Source organism: Anas platyrhynchos, chromosome 1, assembly GCF_047663525.1.
Source record: "Anas platyrhynchos isolate ZD024472 breed Pekin duck chromosome 1, IASCAAS_PekinDuck_T2T, whole genome shotgun sequence".
Taxonomy (NCBI): Eukaryota; Metazoa; Chordata; class Aves; order Anseriformes; family Anatidae; genus Anas; species Anas platyrhynchos.
The window spans coordinates 117,709,563-117,727,041 of record NC_092587.1 but is presented as its reverse complement, the minus strand read 5'-3'; positions in this window follow the sequence as shown (position 1 = coordinate 117,727,041).

The window sequence follows — 17,479 nt, the reverse complement described above, 5'->3', positions numbered from 1 at the left end:
ATTAAAGGTACAAGTAAACCCAAACTAATTACACTTAATCTTTTACACTACATCCTTGATCCCTTCTTTACAGCGGGGAAAGAGCTATCATCCTAACAGTCAGTATGGGCTGAATGTATAGCTTATTTCAAAACAAAAAACTTTGGATCAGGTCTTACAAATATTACCTATTCTCTAACCATTATTTGGACAATGGAGTCAATCATTTAGTAGTTATTTAAAATCAGAATATTACGGGGCTGTATGCTTTTCTAGACTTACTAGATTTACTTGGAAATTATACTGTTTGATACAAAAGTAGAAAGTACATCTTGTCTCTACACGTACTTAGATTTGTGTGTGTGTGTGTCAGTCTAGCCAAACTCAAATATTATTTTACTTTGGCCATTCTAATGTATAGCACACCTACATATACCAAGGGAAGTCTTTTGGTTAAGCTATTACAATTGGCATTCTATCAGAAAATACCAAAATTTGCAACATACTAAAAGCACATTGAGAAATTTGTTTCCAAATATCTTTCAATAATGGTAAATCTGGATGAAGTCATTTAAAATATGTAAACTCCATTTTAACACCTTCACAAAAATAATAATAATAAGAAGAAGAATAAAAACACTGCAGAGTCTCTGGCACAATAATTTAGTTTGTATGTAGAGTTAGCCCTGAAGCAGTGTGAGGGCAATGAGAGGAAGCAACTGCATTGTACTTTAAGGTTGAAGCAGTTTTGTTTTTTATCTTCACTTAAATACCGTTTTAGCTTATTGCTTAAATAAGCTTTAAAAGTGTGCCATTATTTGTTTTTATGCTTAACAATTTTTTAAGCTATTTTTTCAAATTGTTCATTTTCTCACTACTGTGTCGCAATTTACAGTTCACCCTCCAGCTCAAGCTGCTGCTTTGCTTACACCTCATCAAATTTTCCTTAATTCTTTTCATCTCCTTCTCTGCTGATAAAGTCATTTGTCTTTTTCCCCACTGATTTGAAAACAACTCAATGGAAAGCAGTACATCTCTTGCAAAAGTTAATAATGAGAGCAAAATGATTTTCTAGTCTGATGTTCAGCATCATGTGAAATAAAAAGATTTCCAGCGGAACTCCATCTAACCTTGTTTCTTCTTCAGAGATTTGCCTTAAACACTGATTTTGTTAGAAATCTTGTAATTACTGCTCTCCTAATAGGGATACGGCAGAGCAGGATTGTCATTACAAATATAATATGAAAAGAAAATTTTCTTTTATTTGTTCCCAGAAAAACAATCTTAATCACTCAGTAGAATTGTTTAGGCAAAGGTATTATAAAAATATTTTTCTAAATAAGATGGTTTGTGAAAGATGAAATAATAGTCACAGACTGATTCACTTCACTTTAATCTCATCTGGATTATTTCCATTGCTTGTGACAGAGACAGGTCATCCTTTTAGTTGACAAAACTGTTTTGAAGTCTGAAAAGCAGTACTGCAAGCCTTCTGCAGTGTTCAGTGGATCTAACTTTGGTTTGGAGACATTTATTCTAGTTATAAAGGGAAACCCCATTTATACCATAATTTGCACTGCAAACTGTGATGGGTGGCATATTCTCATTTTCATATTAATTTTCTCATATTATGATCTTTTAAGAGTCTGTGAAGGAGGACCAATGGAGGAGGCTGCTGGTATCCTGAGTGCTCCTCTTGGAGGTGTAGTATCTTCTAGCAGCATGAGGCTTCCCTAGGTGAAGCTAAGCATATGCCAGAGTTAAAAGCCTTGCGAAGGCAGACAGAAAGAACAGGGGCCTGAATGTGCAAGAGGATGCTGGCAGTGAGCCTGTAGAGAGATTTGGAGGGAAGACTCTTGAGAGCACTGAGATTCTCTAGCAACCCTGACTGCCCTCTGGGAGATATGTTCTTTCAGGAACTCAAACTGGGTTGTACAGAATTAGCATTTCTCTTGAATGATGTTGACTAACTTAACTTATTCTTCTTAGTGTCTTTAAAAACAAACAACAATGACAACAACAACCACTTTTAAAAACACATCTTATATCTCTTAAAGTGAAAACAAACCCATTTTTGACCTTAAAACCCTTATGGTAGTTTTTCTGTGCTGAGTACAAGAAGTTATCTACAGATATTGACCTCATATCTTACAGCAGATCAGGGGCCTATCACAAAATGAATGAAATGCATGTAAATGCACAAGAATGGATTGAATTTGACCATAGTGGAGAGGACTTTTTCAATTATTACTGCTGATCTTTAATGCAGCTGTACTGGTCACATGGGCAAAATTTATTATGTTTTACACATTTTATTACATCAGTTATTTGAACCAACAAAAATAGATATATTTTTAATAGTAGTTAGTGAGATTTAAGAAACTGTATTGCCATTTTTTACCTCCAACTCTAGGAAAAGTGCTACCTACCTAAACAACTGTGAGTTCTGAGCACTAGTTCTGCTTTTAGAAATAAACAGGAACAAGGTCCAAAATATCTTTATTGTTTGTTTGTTTGTTTTTTCCCTGTTCTGTAAGCTAATCTAAAAAATAAATATGATAAATTCCAAGCATAGACTATGCAGCTGAATCCTAATGCAAGATGATTAACAGGCCACTACAAGCTCAAACATATATTTATAACAGTTTGTATCTGGATCCATACTTTGAACAACTTTACCTACAGCTAGTAGGTCCAAAATAGCTAGAGATACATAATAATAATAATAATAAATAACAAGATTGAGAATAATATTAGACACTTACATTAGGTTTATATCCACTTACATTAAGTAGGATTTAATATTTATGCACTTAAAATCCCACTCTTTGTGGCACAAGCCAGCTGTTGACAGGTGAATAAGGTATTTTTGCCATGCAGCTGGATGTTCCATTACTGGCTAACAGAAATCTAAAATGCTGGGGGAGGAGGGGGAGGAGAGGGCAGGAGTTTTTTTGCCCTCTCTTGTAACCATGGTCCTGATGCACTGGAATCTGGATATAGTAAATGCAGACATTTTTAAGTTTTTGCATTTACACCATTTTCCTTAAACTCCCCATTGATGTTAGTGATAAACTTAAAAAATAATATACAGCTTTAGCTTACAGAACTCACTCTTAGAAATAGATCATACAATGCAATGTATTGCATTGAACAATACAACATTGTTCAATACAACATGAAACATTGAATCTTGCAATGAATAAATTGTAAGTGAAAAAAATTGTCCCTTGTGCTAATAAATGCATGCTCACACAACCTTATGGGACATTTCTAAACTCTGTTCAGAAATGAGCAATGAATTTCTCCTATTTCTGATGAATTTACAGAACTTAATCCTCGTTGTTTTCTATGCCTTTTGCTAGTATTATGTCATTTTTCTCCCTACTCTAATTTTACTTCTTTAACTTTGTTCTATTCTTTACAAAATTATTCTTAGACCTGTGCCAATTTCCAGTAATTCCTGTCTGGTGTAGGAGTCTTTCAGCTTTGCTGCCTTTCTCCAACATCAGGCTAGGTAAGTAATGAACTTTGAACAGAGTTGCTTAATAGATATTAATAACAATTAATTGTACTACAATATGATCCCTAGATCAAGTTCCATAGCTGAGTTTACTGAAGCCTGTCTGTGGGAGTGAAGTTCCCTTACAATATTTCTCTCACACTTTCTAGTTACCTAGAAGCTTACGCTCTGATATTTTATGATGACTTTCACCCAAACTACTTTCTACACTTGAGTCTTAACCAGTTCTTTCTTATTAATTGTATTCAGACCTAAAAAAAGATGCTTTGATAGTTTTCCTTCTTTGAAACAAAATATTGTCCCCATATTAGCTGCAGTAATTCTTCCCTTCTCTTTATTTTTCTTTATTTAAAACATTTTCTATGATAAAACAGTCAAAAATATATAAATATTTTAAAATATTTTTCTCTGAAATTTAGAAAGAAAAACTGTAGTTCATATACTTTCAGATGTGAAAGTGTGCAATATACGGAAATTAAATTTAAAACCAACCAACAACAACAACAAAAACTGAAGTCTATATTATCAAAAGTTATTACAGCTAATTTTTTTTTCTTCTTATGGAATCTAAAACTGTTGTATTCCACATTCTTTTATTAGTCATGATTACAAGAACACATTCAATGATACAGTATCGATACATATCAATAACATATTGGTGTATCTTGGATTGTATCCTTTTTCTTCATTTATCACTTAATTTTATATGTAAGTGACACATTTGAAGTACATGAAAATATCATGAAGTACATGAAAATGTAATGAAGTTGGAAGAGAGGGATTGTAGTTCCAGGAAAAAAAAAAAAAAAAGGAAGAAAAACAGAAAAAAGGAAAAAAAGAAAAAAAGAAAAACAACAACAAAAAGCAAGCAAACAAACAAACAAAAACCCTTGTTATTAGGATGTTCATCTTCAGTCTCCCCAAAGAAACACAATATTCTGAATATTGCTGTAAAGTCAAATAAATAAATAAAACTTGTCAGTAATCATGAGAACAGTGGAGCTGTCTTGCACATTTCTGGTACAGTGTAATACTCAGAGTGAGAACAGATGTCACCTACCTGGCATATCACACCTTGAGCTAAAAATATTTTTGCTTCTCTGAATAGTATCATGCTTCATTTATTACTACTATATTAAAAGTCCTGAAATTTTATTCAGAATAAAATATTTTCATCTTTGTTTTATTATTTGCTACAGTCCAAACAGCTCATCTAGTGAAACTGATGTTCCTTAAGGGCTGAAAATGATGAGTTGCTCTTGCCCTTTGTTCCGTGATTATCCCTTCACAGTTACTAAGGCAGTCATCCTCACCTCTGTAAAAAAAAAAAAAAAAAAAAAAAAAAAAAAAAAAATTGTTCTATTTTGGATCAAAAATACCAATAATAGCAACATTTAAATAATAATTACAGTTTCCCATGTAGCAAGTGAATAAGTTCAGCACAAAATTATAAAGGCAACCATATGGTTATATTTTCCACCAGTTACATAATACAATAATAATCCCAAACTAATATCAAAACACAAGTATATTCAATTTATTTATTCTTTTGTTTGGTGGGTAGGATTTGTTATAGGAAACACATTTCAGAACCAGAATTTTTCAGCTTCCTTTTTGCTTTGTGTCAGAATTATTACATGCAAAAAGGCTTGTCATTTAAAGTTTCCTCAAAGAAACATTAAAATTTAAAAGATATCTTCTGTTAACAGATCACTGAAGAAGAAAATGTTGAGCTCTCTCTGCATATGGTATAGTTATGTATTGCTCCATAATTGCACATGGCCTTTCAATTAGTGTTTGTATTATTGACATGATTTTGAATGCCATTACTTGTTTTGAACATCCTAAATTATATGTGAGAGTAAATTTGTAATGATCATTCAGAATTTATTGAAGTCACTTAGACTATGGTCCAAGTCACTTCTTTCTTTTATACAGATTGCTGTTTATAATGAAATATTATAAATGGAACTGTTTATATATATATAATTTCTATTTATAGACTGCAAGAGAAAGTGCACTAGAAAAAACCCTCAAATCTCTATTTCTTTCTACAACATGTAGAAACAGTGTTCTCTACTTCCAGCACATCATAATTAATTAACTGTTTAAACTCAGCACCTGTGCATATTAAGATATTCAGGATCTTGACCTTCTCAGAGGAACTCAGGCCCTTGCAACAGATCATAAGTACTGACATTGGTGGCTCCACTCATCAGTTTCAAAGAAATTACTTGGAAAAACAAGAAAAATAGGACTGAGAAACTCCACAGAAATAAACAAGCAAATAAATAAATAAAAACACAAAGTAAACAGTAATATTACTAAAGAGAAGACGAAAGAAAGAATGAAGCAACTACAAGTGCATGTTGCTTAATTTGCTCTGTCAGGTGCATAAAATGTGTACAGTTTAAACATGAGCAATGTGCTGTGTCCTTAGACAAAGCTGAGGGAGTGGCTTGAAGCTGTGAAAGAGGATGTTTGGGCTGGATATCAAGAAAAGGTTTTTCACCAACAGAGTGGTTGGGCACTGGAACAGGCTCCCCAGGGAAGTAGTCATACCACTGAGCCTGCCAGAATTCAAAATGTATTTGGACCAATGCTCTCAGAAACATGATCAGATTTTTGTGTGTGTGTGTGGTCCTTTGACTCAGGAGTTGGACTTGATCCTTGTGGAACCCTTCCAACTTGGATATTCTATGATTCTGTGAAAGCTTATTGCCAATATTGTAGCTGGAGATTATGCCATAAGGGACCTGCCATATGCATAAATAAAAATTCCAGAAGCTTCAAAAAAGCTTCAATATGAAAAAAAAAAAAAAAAAAAAAAAGTGTATATTTTCATACTGCATTATCATACTGCAAAATCTAGTTTATATTACATGTTGACATGTTGAACTTTTTTTTTTTTCTTGTGGTTTCATTTTCATTGAAGGATTATCACCATGAAGCCAACAAAATTCAGACTCGAGCTGTTGACTTTGTCTCTCAGTTTTCTGCCGGAACAGTGATTTAGACAAAAAGCCAAGATCCTGCAGGTGACAGAGGCATATGATGGAGTCTGGGCAAAAGATAAGAAAGGAAATGAGGTAGAACACAGGAAAAGTACAGAACAAAAAAAAAAGAGGTCTTAATTAAGAAAAGAGTTCTGCTTTGTACTGTCTCATACTTTCATGGGCAACAATCACTGTGTAGAATTTAGTGATGGAATCACAAACTGAGATAGGCACAGAGTATCCAGTTCAGTACTTCTACATTTTTTATATATGCGCATATATACACAGCTACTCAAAAGTGGGGTGTAGAGAAGCTGGAGATGCATAGTCCAGAAATAAACAGTGAAACAAGAGGCAATGTACATAACATGAAAGTTGAGAAAGTCTGCCCTGATATAGGAAAAAAATATTTTCCATCTTGTAGGTGTTCAAACACTAGAAAAGGTGCTCAGAGAGGTTGTTTATATTTCACCCCTGGAAACATTCAAAGCTCAGGTTGCCATGAGCAACCAGTTCTAATGACTTGTTTTGAACGGGAGATTGTACCTGTCACATGTTCCTATGACATTATATATGTTTTGACTGATTTGAAAAAGTTTCTGGGTTAAGAATTCATTTGCAACGTCTCACTTCTATGATTTCCTTCTTCCTTATCCAGAAAAGGATTAAACTTCAGTGAATTATGAAATGTCTGGGTTTTTCCAAATGCATTGTCTGAAATCATCAGTGGTTTAGGAAAAGTGCCTTACATCCTCTTCAAATGAATTTTTATTTTGACCTTATTCACACCTCTGTTGCATAAAGGCAGGGTAAGTCTACTAACAGAGTGAGGGTGCCCTCCTCACCTCATCCCCACTTCCCTCTCCATTGTTCAAATGCTCCTCATTTGAATTCAGAATTCTACTGCAAGATGGAATATCCTAATAATCTGGACTACTGATCACTTCAAGCAAAAAGTCATACAAGCATTCTGCACAATCCATAACAGCATTACCTTATGGACCCATCACAATGGCTTTTTAGTATGGTTTCCACTTTTTTTTTTTTTTTTTTTTTTTTTTTTGCATTTCTAATAGTACTCTTATTTTGTTTTGAACGTAAAATCATAGAATCATTCAGATTAGAAAGGACCTCTACAATCATCTAGTCCAGCCCTTAACTTGGTATTAAAATCCACCACTGAACCATGCTACTAGGTTTGAAACCTACACATTTCTTGAAGACCTCCAGGGATGGTGACTCAACCACTTTCCTGGGAAGCCTATTCCAATGCCTCACAACTCTTTCAGTAAACAAATTTCCCCTAAAATCCAAACTCAACCTCCTCTGGCACAACTTGAGGACATTTTTCCTCATCACTTGGTATTTGGGAAAAGAGCCCAATCCCCACCTCACAACAACCTCCCTCAAGGTAACTGTAAAGTACAATAAGGTCTCCCCATGTCTTCTCTTCTTCAAGCTATACAACCCCAGCTCCCTTAGCCTCTCCTCATAAGACTTGTTCTTAAGGCCCTTCACCTGCTTTGTTGCCCTTCTTTGGACACGCTTCAGCACCTCTATGTCCTTGTAGTGAGGGGCCCAAAACTGAACGCAGTATTAGACGTGCAGCCTCACCAGAGATGAGTACAGGGAGAAAATCATTTCCCTAGTCCTACAGTCCATGTTATTTCTGATACAAGCTAGGATGCTGTTGGCCTTGTTGGCCACCTGAGCACACTGATTAACCAATACCACCAGGTCCCTTTCTGCCAGGCAGCTTTCCAACCACTCTTCCCCCAGCATGTAGCATTGCATAGGAAGGTTTCACATAATTTATGGATGCTTTAATTTCTCATGGAAGCCCATGTTGGATCAGTTCAGGAAGGACATGGCTAAATGCCAGAAATGCCTCAAATTGCACCAGGGGAGGTTTAGGTTAGAAATTAGGAGACATTTCTTCTCAGAAAGAGTAGTCAGGCATTGGAACTGGTTGCCCAGGGAAGTGGTGACATCACCATCCCTGGAGGTGTTCAAGGAAAGGTTTGACCTGGTGCTTAGGGACATGGTTTAGTGGGTGACATTGGTAATATGGTGATGGTTAGACTAGATGATCTTGAAGGTCTTTTCCAACCTTAATGGTTCTATAATTGCACCCTGTGAGAGAGACCCCATGCTGGATCCAGGAAAGTGCATGAGGAGAAAGGAGCAGAAGAGACAAAGTGTCATGAGCTGACTGCAACCCCCATTCCCCATCCCCCTGCATGGCTTGTGGGGAGGAGTATTAAGAGTCAGAAGTGAAGGAGTGAAGTTAAGCCTGGGAAGAAGGGGAGTTGTGTAGGAGGAAACTAATTTTAGTTTTGCCTTTGTTTCTAACTGTCCTACTCCATATTTAACTGGCAGTATGGTAGATTAATTTTCCCAAAACTGAGTCTGTTTCGTACATCATGGTAATTGCTGAGTGATATCCCCATCGTTATCTCAGTCTCACTTTTTTTTTTTTATCAAATTTTCTCCCCCTGTCCTGTTGAGAAGAGAGAGCAAGAGAACTGCTTCATGGGCACCTGACATTCAGACAAAATCAACCCACAACAACCACTAATAATCTTATGCCCCTGGCACACCAAAAGTAAACTGGAGATGATTTTATGACAAGTTTATGTGTTTTTGTGGATGATTTTGTCAGTCATAAGGTAAAAGATCTCTCTAAGCCTACACAGTTAACTTTATTGTTCTTAAACTCAAGTCCATTAACCTTAATGAATTTACCAGGTCTTACTGCTTTTAACAGTAAAATACATCTTTTTTTTTTTTTTTTTTTTTTTTTTTTTTTCCCTGGAATAATTGTTTAAAGAGGCATAATGTAGTTTTCTGGAATTCGGTTTAAGTGTCTAAATATGAAAACTAATTGTCAAGTAGGCTTTTTAATCTTGGCAGCTGAGTATTACTCGGTTAGTAATATTTCAAGAAATAATCCACATTCAACTCAACCAGTTTATAGATGAAGACACCAATCAGTAGGTAAATGTGTTACTTACTTGGTATCTGTGCTCTCAAGTTCTCTAAGCTACGAAAGTAAAATACAGGATGTCCATAATGCACAATTATCTATTCAAATGCATAATGTTAAATATATGATTAAATATTTTCCACAGAAAAAGTTAACTGGGTGAAAAAAGATATATATAGAGAGAAAGTACTTCCAGTTTGACAGTTTCATAGTTTGATACTCATCTGAGATTGCTTCCTTCATTGTGACTATGCTTAGGTACATGCTTACACATTAAACTGTCTAACTATGAAAGTTTAAAGCTTTAACACAATGTATTGAGTTTTTGTGGCAAGGGTTTAGCAGCAGAAGGGGACTTTCAGCAGAGCCCAGAAGCTGACCCATGTTAGTGAAGAAGCTCCAAAAAGGGACCCAGCCAGCCCCAAAAGGGACCCACTTCTGGACAGAGCTGAGCAAGTGAGCAGGTGTTGGTTGCACCTCTGTGAGAGTAGATTTCAGAAAGGGAAAAAACTGCTTCACAACAGCAGCTGGCTGGATGAGTGAGAAAATGTGAGAGAAACTGCCCTGCAGACACCAAGGTCTGCCACCAAGGAGGAGGAGGAGGAGGTGCTCCAGGTGTCAGAGCAAAAGTTCCCTGCAGCCTGTGGAGAGGCTCATGGTAGAGCAGGCCATACAGCAGGCCATACAGCAGGCCTGCAACCCATGGTGTACCGTGGCAGATCTCCACGCTGAAGCCATTGGAGGAGCCCCAAGTGGAGCAGGTGGATGTGGCCTGGAGGAGGCTGTGGCCCATGGAGAGCCCCTGCAGGAGCAGGTCCCAAGCCAGAGCTGCAGCTGGTGGAGAGGAGCCTATGCAAGAGCAGGGGATCTGGGGGGAGCTGCCACCTGTGGGGGACCCGTGCTGGAGCAGTTTGCTCCTGGGGGATGGACCCCATGGAACAGAGCCATGTGGGAGCAGTTCTTGAAGAGCTTCTGCCTGTGGGCAGCCCCCGCAGGATCAGTTCGGGAAGGACAGCATCCTGTCGGAGGGACCCCGTGTGGAGCAGGAGCAGAGAGTGACTGTGAAGGAATGGCAGAGACGAAGTGTTAGGGGCTGACCGCAGCCCCCTGTTCCCCTGCACCACTTGGAGGATGAGCTAGAAGAGTAGTGGAGGTGGGGAATGTGTTTTTGGTTTGCTTTCAGTTACTCACTCTTGCAGTCTACTAGTGACAGGCAATAAATTACATTAATCTCTGTATGCTGAGTCTGTTTTGCCTATGGAAATAACTGTTGAGTGATCTCCCTGTCCTTATCTCAACCCTTGAGTTCGTTCCATCATATTTGCTCCTCTTTTTCTTTGAGGAGGGGAAGAGAGAGACTATGGTGGAGTTCAGCTGCTCAGTAGGACAAAAACACCACACACAAACAAATTGAAAATCTTTTTACTAGGGTAGACAATTAAATCTTAAAGTATAACAATGACCAAACCAGATAAAAGAACAACTGTCATTTTAAGAACAGTTAAAAATAAATCTATAACCATCTCTTTCTTTGTCTGCCCCCAGTATATTCTCCTTAATTTACATTCACTTTTGTGTTATCCCATCTGGATTACATTTAATAGAAAGCTTAATATTAGCTCCTATTTTTAGAGTAGTAATTTGTAATGTTTAACCTGAACTACCGATGGCATGGTTAATTTTTTAACAACTGTTGTATCCTTTCTATTTTCTCTTTTGAAATAGCGCACATTTATTTTTAAACCAGAAAGAAAAAATGTATTTTGCCTATTCTCCTGCAATTTCAGCATTTTATGATTCTAATATGTAAGTTGTCATCTTCTGCTTCCATCCTTGACTACAGATGTTGAGTCAGCACACACAAGGTGCAGCCAATGGATTGCAATTGAATGTCTAATGTCCTATTTCGTTATTCTGATGAGGAGATTAATTGTAAGGCTTGTACATTTTAATTTCTCCATATTCTTCTAGGATCAACAGCTTAAAATAGTCAATAAAACAATCATATTTTTCTTCACGGTAACACAAGGAAGGTCATCCATTATTTTTCTAAAATGTACTTTAAGAAGGGGCCTAAAACTCTTCCAAATAACTACAGGAACACTTATTTCAGTGGCAAACTTGTATTAAAATTTGGAGAACAAAAACATATGGCATTCAATGTGGTTTTTTTTGTGTTTTTTTTTTTTTAAAAAAAAAGGAAGGAAGGAAGGAAGGAAGGAAGGAAGGAAGGAAGGAAGGAAGGAAGGAAGGAAGGAAGGAAGGAAGGAAGGAAGGAAGGAAGGAAGGAAGGAAGGAAGGAAAGAAGGAAGGAAGGAAGGAAGGAAGGAAAGAAGGAAGGAAAGAAGGAAGGAAGGAAGGAAGGAAGGAAGGGAGGGAGGGAGGGAGGGATGGAGGGAGGGAGGGAGGGAGGGAGGAAGGAAGGAAGGAAGGAAGGAAGATGGATGTATGGAAAGAAAGGAAGAAAAAGAATGACATAAAAATCTTACCTATTTGGGAAGAATCAGCACAACTTTTACAAAAAAAAAATAAATCACAACTAACTGGAGTTTTTGAAATAATTTTCTTATATTCTTAAATGTTCTCTATGGATTAATAATCTGTATAACAGTATAAGAGAGGAAGCAGAAATCAACAACCATCTCAAACAAAGAAAAAGGTTTTCAGGAATCTATGACCTGAGGAACAATTTTAACATTGATTTGGAGAAGTCTGAAAAGTGAGATGAAAAAGTTTGTTGATGATACAAAGTTATTCTGTAAAAGTTAACTATAAAGAATAAAATTTAATGGTACAGCACATAACAGAGATGAAGTGGTAGGCAAAATTCAAAGCTGATACATGCAGAAATAATACATTCCACTTACCTCTTGATGGTTAGATAAGAAAAATCAGAAATATTCAGAAAGAACTATGATCTCTAAGGAAGTTATATATACTCAGGAAAGACAAGATGTAATTGTATGAATTTTCCTGAAAACACCAGCTCCTGGATTAGCAGAGACCGAAATAGCAAATATAATTTTGAGAATGTTTACGGAAGAAATAATGAATAAACAAAAATGTCACTATGAATAATATTCCTGTATTTCGAATATGATCTGCAGTTATAATTATACTATCAGAAGATCATACTTTATGATTCAGACTAAGGAAGTAGGATATGATAAGATGTGTGCAATAGCATCTTAGCATCTTTACATTAAAAGAACTCTTCAGCCTAGAAAAGACATAATTGAATGTTGGCATGAAAAACAAACAAAACAAACAAACAAAAACAAACAAACAAACAAAAAAAAACAGAACAGAACACAATTTAATGGCAAATTTCACTAAAAAGGATAAAAAGAAACTTCTCACTCTGTAAAAACAAATTAACACCTAATGAAATGATTTAGAACAAGATTTAGAACAACAAAAAATCAAAAGGCAAAAAGTTTCTTTTGCACTCTAACTACATCTTAGAGCACTTTGTGAAAGGTTGCTCTTGAAGTGAAAGTATAAATAGGCACTCCCATGAAAGATAATGAGACTGATGATCTAGCCAGAACTTCCAGAAAAGTAAGTTACTGATCTATTTTTGACAGAAGGTGGAAAGGTATAGAAGCAGAAGGATCTCTCTGAGATCCTTGCTCAGTTGACGACACCACCAGAGGCAGCATTTTAGGCTAGACAGACACTATTTCTTTAACATGGATATGTAGTCTAAAACTTGTAGAACATTCATGAGGAAAGAAAGAAAGAAAAAAAAAAAAAAGGCAAAGAAAAATTCCACAGAGAAAAACACAAGATTTCCTATAAACTTAATTTAATTTTTTAAAAACCATATCTTTTGGATAACCTAGGCATGAACCTTTGGTTAACTGGTTAACCTTTGGGTGAAAAGAGGCCTCCAGGCCAGAGGGAGCTATTTCACTTTGCCTACAATGGGTGTGTACTTTAGAAAGAAATTAATTCAGCTGCCTAACTTTCCTTTAAGTTTTCAAATGGGATATGATGAATATCTTTAATATTTTTATTTATTTATTTATTTTAAGGTCACCTCCTAGTTTTAAAGGGATTTATATTCTTTACGTGGGACCCTGACAAATAAAGTGCAATTGTTGATGCCATCCCAGAGATCCATATGTTTTCCAGAATGTTTTCTTCTAACAAGAGGTTTTTATTTTCAGTGAAAATAGAACAAAAGCAAACAAGATTTTCTCAATGGGGACATAAAAAAACATTGTTTGGGGTGGGAAGCTAGAAATAATGCTGTCTGCAGAACCAAAACTTAGGATTTGACAACCTAAGAAATAGTCTTCTATTGTTCTGAACAATTGCCCTTAATTAAAGAACAGATCATTAAATTAAGCTACTTCCAAAAGATTCACTGTAATTAGTGCTAACGTGGAAACTGGCTATTTGATAAAACAGTGGTTCAGCAACTGAAGATGTTTCTCCAATGCCATAGGAAGTGTTTTTGCGTTTTCATTAGACAGCGGTTGAATGGAAAACAAAACCTGTTCTCGGCTTGAAAATACAGACATTAGATTTCCATCTTCATCACCGTTCAGATAAATATCCATTTCTACCTAAACACTGTTTTGGTATCCAATTTTTTCTGTTAACATTCAAATGCTTTTTTGGTTCATTTGATCTTAGTCTGATCCTGAACTGATTTAAGATTAATTTAGTTTAGGTCCTCAAATACATTTTAAATAAATAACCTTAAATTAAAATTCTTGAATTGGGAAATACCACCATCACCATTTTAGAGATGATCCCTCAGAAAAGAGAATCTTTACTTGAATCAAGCTCCTTTCGCACACATGAATGAATCCATTGTTTATTCTTTCTTGGTGAGCCTGTAAAGTCTTCAGACCACCAAAAAATATGAATTCCAATTATTCAATCATTTGAAACAAGTTTTAAAGGCCAGTTTTGATTGAGGACAGGATGTATCTATTTAAAGGCAGTTGGGACCAGATTTCTGCATGACTACAAAACAGTGGGTAAACTGGCTTATTTAATAGAAGTAAATTAAACCTTTACACTTTCATTTGATTATACTACTGATATTCTCAATATTTTAGTTAGTAATTCCACACAGATAGGTTGTTGAAACCAAAAGAGGTACTCTGGTGTGAGACTGGTTTTGCTGAAATGTAGATGTCATGTAACTGTTTTATGTTCCTAAAAAGTCACCTGGAGTTAAACAGTTTTGATTTCCTTCCCTCCTTTCCTTTCCTTCCTTCCTTCTCTCCCTCCCTCCCTCCCCCCCCTCCCTCCCTCCCCCCCCTCCCCCCCTCCCCTTCTCCCTCCCTTCCTTCCTTCCTTCCTTCCTTCCTTCCTTCCTTCCTTCCTTCCTTCCTTCCTTCCTTCCTTCCTTCCTTCCTTCCTTCCTTCCAAGATGATCTTTAATCTTCTTTGTTTATCTTATTTTTTTCTAACAAATGCTCATGTTTGTTTTCCATTTGTCTCATTTGATTAGAAATATTTCCTGAAAGCTTTCTTGCTTCTTATGACCTCCTTTACCTCTGTCAGTCTCCTTTTGGGCTTTGTCAAGTCTTTTTTTGATAGCTGGTATGTATTCATTCAAAACATCCAGGACACTGCCTGAAAGTAGTCTTTATTGTGCCTGCAAAGATGTTACTCTTTTTGCTGTCTTTTTCAGATTTAGAAAATAATAATAATAAATCCCACATAGCTCTCATAGTTCCCTTTCTCTTTTTATAACATGACAGCTTAGTTTCTTTGAGAGCCTTTAGAAAATGACCTTGTGGTAAGCCTTCTGAAAAAGAACTCCGTATGAAATGAATCCACAACACATATTTAGCTATATATTTATTAGTTACAGAATTTATTTTATCTCCTGTCAATTTGTCTGGTACAAAGGTCAAATTAACTTGGCTTCAGGTCTTAATACCATCTTAGAAACCTGATAAAGAACAATTCTGCCTCCTCCAGAACTAGATTTTTATGGATGATTTCTGTTTGGGCTAACACTCAATCTAACCTTTAAAAGGTAATAATTCTATCTTGTCTATTCCTGTGGCTCATAGTTTAAAATTGAAGTCTGAATTTATATTTATACCAATCACAGTTTCTTGCTAGCTTCATTGAAACCACAGAAACACAGAATGATTGAGACTGACAAGGGACCTCTGGAGATCATTTGGTCCAACCTCCCCTACTTAAGCAGGAAAACCCAGAGGAGGTTTTACAGGACCATGCAGAAGCAACTTTTTAAGATCACGAAGGAAGGACACTCCACAACTCTTTGGGGTAACCTGTGCTAGTGCTCTTTCACCTGCACAGTAAAGAAGTGCTTTATGTTGTTCAGGGGGAACCTCTTGTGTTGTGGTTTATTTCCATTGCCTTTTGTTCTGGTACTGGGCACCACTGAAAACAGCCTGGCTCCATCTTCTTTGCATCCTCTCTTCAGTTATTTTATAGATAATCAAAAAAATCCTCCCTCAGCCTCCTCTTCTCCAAGCTGAATGCTCCCAGCTCTCTGAAACTCTCCAGGTTCCAACCATAAGCACACCCTTACACTACTCTTATGGTCCATGTTTGCACACCAAATCTCAATCAAATTAAACTGACCCACAGTAGATTCATAATTGTTACTTGACCCATGACCTCTGTCTCAAAAATAAACATAGGCTGGAAATTCATTACTCTTACTTTCTTGAATCCAAACCAAGGCAAAGCTGTCAGATGCAGAATTAGTTCTTGTTATCAGCCTATGTCTGATCCAGTATACACTCATCAGAATTTATTTTTAATAATCTCTAGCCACTTAAACCTGATTATCCTTGAGTGTTACTGTATGTGCATTCTTGTTGGAGTGTGGCCAAGGAGGTCGACAAGCCCCACGGTTGGTGATAACATGGGACTCTTAACAATGAAGCCATCGGGAATGTAAAGAGTTCAGAAGAAACAAAGAAGGGTGATTCAGGAGATGCCTTGTTGTCTCAGAGTGCTTGTTCTCCAGCCATTAAGACATGGAAGTTGCTGGGTGTTTGCTGTTGCCGGGCAAAGTACTGCTGTAGAGTGAATGGTATAAGAAGGGAGCCTGTCCACAACAAGAGAGTTGAAGTTATGCACTCAATAAAGTAATAGAAGTTATTGATCCTAAAAGAACCCTGGCCACCGTGTGGTCCCTATGCCACACATTCTTTTATTTTGAACAAAAGAATATACATATTTTTTACTGTTATGATTGGAACATTTAAAGTGGTATATTTTCATAAATTTTCTAAAATATCACTTTCAATTGCAGTTCCTACCCTTGTTTCAACCCAGGGATAACAAATACTGAGACCTAAAGTGTTGTTGGTCACCTAAGAGAATGGTACATAACTGTTGGTCTATTTCCCTGTGGTGGTTTTGCCCAGCAGAGTAGCTGATCTCCACCACAACAGCTCTCTCACTCCCCCTCCTCAAAAAAGAAAATGGTGAGAAGGGCTCAAGGGTTGAAATGAGAAGAGGGAGATAACAATTATCATCACAAGCAAAACAGATCCAGCATAGAAAGATTAGGAAAAAAAAATATTACGTGTTACTAAGAAGCTAGAAGAGCGACAAACAAACAAAGAAACAAAAGACAGACCACCTGCTCTTGCATGGGCTCCTCTCCATGGGCTACAGCTCCGGCCAAGAATCTGCTTCAGCAGGGGTTCTTCACAGGCTGCAGCCCCCTTCAGGTCAGATCCACCTGCTCTATCATGGGCTCCTCCATGGGCTGCAGCTTGGAGATTTACTCCACCGTGGGACACCATGGGCTGCAGGGAGACAGCCTGCTCCACCAAGCCTCTCCACAGGCCACAGGGGAACTGCTGCTCCGTGCCTGGAGCAGCCCCTGCCCTCCTTCTGCACTGACCTTGTTGCCCGCAGGGCCTTGTTGCCTGCAGGACCGTTTCTCATTCTTCTCTCTCCCAGATGCTGTTGTGCAGCATTTTTTTTCCCCCTTTTTAAAATCTGCTCTCACAGAGGCACAAACGACATCAT